This window comes from Chinchilla lanigera, unplaced genomic scaffold (assembly GCF_000276665.1).
Source record: "Chinchilla lanigera isolate Chin_1 unplaced genomic scaffold, ChiLan1.0 scaffold00006, whole genome shotgun sequence".
NCBI lineage: Eukaryota > Metazoa > Chordata > Mammalia > Rodentia > Chinchillidae > Chinchilla > Chinchilla lanigera.
In genome coordinates this window covers 39020719-39024496 of record NW_004955407.1, presented here as the reverse complement: position 1 = coordinate 39024496, position 3778 = coordinate 39020719, and the positions used below count along the sequence as shown (strand labels likewise).

General features: G+C 48.2%; 1 pseudogene; it reads left to right on the top strand.

Moving 5' to 3' along the window:
• Nucleotides 1–482: 482 nt before the first annotated feature.
• Nucleotides 483–1596, top strand: LOC102020762 (annotated as a pseudogene).
• The last annotated feature ends 2182 nt before the right edge of the window (nucleotides 1597–3778 follow it).

The window sequence follows — 3778 nt, the reverse complement described above, 5'->3', positions numbered from 1 at the left end:
AAAAAAAAAAAAAAAAAAACAAAACACTTCATGGTAAAAACTCAAATTAGGCATGGTGGCACATGTGGTAATTCCAGCACTCTGGAGGCTGAGGCAGGAGGATCACTCCAAGTTCAAGGCCAGCCTGAGCTACATAGCTACATAGCCCTGGCTCAAAACACCAAAAAGAGGGGGACTGTGGAGCGGCGGGTCACGGGCGAGCTGCCGGAAGCGCGGCGGGAGCCGAGTGGAGCCGAGTGGCCGGCCTGAGTGAGGCGCAGCGGCTAGAGTCGGCCCGCCGCGCCTCCCCCGAGTCCCGGCCCCCGCGGAGCTCAGGGTCCGTGGCGCCGGAGGAGGCGGGGAGGAGGAGAGTGTCGGACCGTTTTGATCGGGCTCCAGAACAAACGAGGCCCCCGAGAGCCCCACCCAGCTCACAGGACGGAGTCCCACAGCAGAACTGAGTCAGCAATGGCTAAGCCCTGGCTGGCTGTGGCTCTGTGTTAATGTCTAAGCTGTCTGCCAGCGCCCCCGAATCTTACCATCAGGTTATTCTGCTTGTGCAGAATCCTATGAAGACGGCTGTGAGGGTTATCCCGCTCTATCAGACTGTTCAGGAGTTTCTGAATCGTCTTACAGAGCAACCTGGCAGTTTTGAAACTGAAACTGAACAGTTTTCAGAGACCCCGAATGGCTGGGTTACAACAGATGATGCTTGGCAAGAACTTGTGGAACTCATTTACTAACAAATGGCGGACTGAAGATGAAGTTAAAGACCAAGCTGCAAAAGGGGATGCAGTGACTCAAAAATGATTTCATGCATTTGTACTCTTTCTGGGAGAACTTTATCTTCACCTGGAGCTCAAGGGAACAAACGGACAAGTTCCAAGAGCAGATAGTCTTCAAGTTGGTCTGTGTGAATTGCTGAATGCTCCTAACCTAATGAATGATAACTTAATTTGTGCAGTAAAATTACGAGAGTTGACAGGGTCAGTTGTGGAAGATGCTTGGAAAGAAAAATGAAAGACTGATATGCAAGACATTATTCAGAGAATTGAAAATGTCCTAGATGCAACTGCAGCAGAGATGTAAAAGATGCTCTTGAAGCTTGTAGAACTCCGGTCAAGGAGCTGGAGTAGAGTACATGCAGCTTCAGCATACAGAGAAGCAGCACTTGAAAATGACCCTAACTACCTTATGAGTGAACCAACACTGCATACATCTGATGGTGTTCCTTTCACTGCCGCTGATCCCGATTACCAAGAGAAATGTCAAGAGTTACCTGAAAGAGAGGACTTTTTTCCAGATTATGAAGAAGATGGAACAGATTTATCAGAGGCTGGTGGTCCATACTTGGACGATATTGATGATGAGATGGACCCAGAAATTGAAGAAGCTTGTGAAAAGTTTGGTTTGGAATCAGAGCATAAGCGAAAACAGTAAAGTTAAATGTCATAGCATCAGTTTTATAAAGGTTTAGGTATAGTGATTTAGCAGAACACAAGAAAGCAAGAACACATGTCATACTTATACCACATTAAGGGTGTTGAGTTATGTTACTAATGTATGCAACTGTAATTTTGTTTAACAGTATCTGCCAAAATAAACTTTATTCCCTATTTAAAAAAAAAAAAAAAAAAAAAAAAAACCCTACCAAAAAGAAAAAGAAAAAAATCCTCCAGACTTGAAGAGTGGGTGCAGGCCCCGGGTCGACCATGGAGCCTCTTTGCAGGTGGAATTCGGACTAAAGAACCGGAGAGAGTGTGGTCGCAAGACAGGAAGAAGCTGCTATCCACCTAGCACGGTGAAGATCATATAAGCTGCAGAAGCGGAGGGAGCAGGCCAGGGGCAGCCACGGACGTGAGCAGAGCACGACGTCCCTGTTGTCGGGGCGCTGGGGGTCGGGAAAGGACAGCTCTGTGCTTTTCCTGCGTCCCCCAGACCTGCCCCTTGACCTTTGGGGAATGCATCAGGAGCCAGTGTCTCTTGAAAAACTCACTTATCTGAGGGTTAGCGATTGCTCTGTTTTTACTTCTGTGACTTTTTCTTGGTTAAATTTAATATTTTAATATTTAACCCTTTCCCAGTTAGCTAATTGGCTATATGTATGTGTATATGTATTTTTCAGCACTGGGATCCGAACCCAGGGCCTCAGGAAAGCTAGGAAAGCTCTCGGTCACCGAGCTATTCCCCCAGTTCCATTTATGTGTTTGTTTATTTGTATTTATGTTTTTTTGAGAGAGAAACTCAAAAAAATTGCACGGTTTCAGGATCTCAGGATCATGTAGTTCAGGCTGGCCTTGAACTCACTAAGTTGCCCAGGCTGGCCTAAAACTTGTGATCCTTCTGCCTCAGCCTCCCAATCCCAGAACTGCAGAGGCTGAGGCAGGATGATCAAGGTGAGTTAGAGGCCAGCCTGGGCTACATAGTGAGACCCTGTCTCAATTTAAAACAAAAGGAAGCAGGGCCAGCACTCTGGGGGACGAAGCCCCCTTTCTCCACCTCCGTCTTTCCTAGTCTCTTTTTTCCTCCTTTTCTTTTTATCCTTTCCAGAACTGGCTTTGAAATCAGGAAATCCTAGGCCATCAGAGCCCAGGTTAATGGGCACACTTTGCAGTTTAGCTCATCAGAGCCCTTGCGGCTGGTGCTATCTTTACTTCCTTCTACAAGTCTTCAGGTGAACTCTACCACCAGCCTGCGCCCTTAGCCCGGGGGTTATTTTTATTTATTTTAGTTTCCTTTGTGATACTGAGGTTGGATCCAGGAAACTCTACCACTGAGCTATTTCTCAGCCTTTTCTTTTTAAAATTTTCTTATCTTGAGACAAGGTGTCGCTCAGTAGCGCAGGCTGTCCTGGAACGTGCAATCTTCCTGTCTCAGCCTCTGAAATATCTGGGAGTACATCCAGCCAGGTTATTATTTTTGAGTACAGAACTTAACATATCTTATCTTCAGCTCTGAGCCACCCAGGGGAGGCCAGAGAAATGCACTGGCTTCCCTAGAACTGCAGAACGCTGCTGCTGCCACAGACAAGGAGAGGTGCTAGTCCCAGGGCACAGCAACCCTCCAGCAGCACGACTGCCACAGCCCCGGGCGCGGCCAGCGCAGAGCAGGTGCTTAGGGTGCCCGAGGCCCTGCGCTCCATCCCCAGCACAGAAGCCAGAGCCAAAGGAACAAAAGAAAAAGCACAGGATCTTTTCAGGGGCAGGAATTTTAAACTATGGAACTCCCAGGAAAAGAGGAAGGAAGGAAGGAAGGAAGGAAGGAAGGAAGGAAGGAAGGGATGAAGAGAAGGAAGGAAGGAAGAGAAAGGAGAGGGGAAAGGGAGGAGGAAGGAAAGAAGGAAGGAGGGAGGGAGGGAAAGGGAAGGAAGGAAGGAAGGAAGGAAGGAAGGAAGGAAGGAAGGAAGAAGGAAGAAGGAAGGAGCGAGAGAGGGAGGGAAGGAAGGAAGGAAGGAGGGAAGGAAGGCACTAGAGCTGTGCACCCCTCCCGCCTTCCCCTGCTGCCCCAGCCCGGAGAGCGCCTGCCTGATGGTCTCTGCAGACGCGCAGTGGAGCACTAAGGTCAGCAGCAGCAGGAAGCATGCTCCGGTGCTCACGGTTTATTTATATCAGCATCGCGTGATGGTCCCTATATTTTTAAAAAATCTTTCAGTTATTTGATCTAAAGTGCGTAATTCTTTTTCCACGCTTTTAGCATTCGGAGCGTCTCACCTCCGCCCCCGCCGCAGTGAATGCTGTATTTTATTACTGCTATCGTTAAAGATTTGACAGTAGAGTAGGAGGTCTTGTACAGTGCTCCC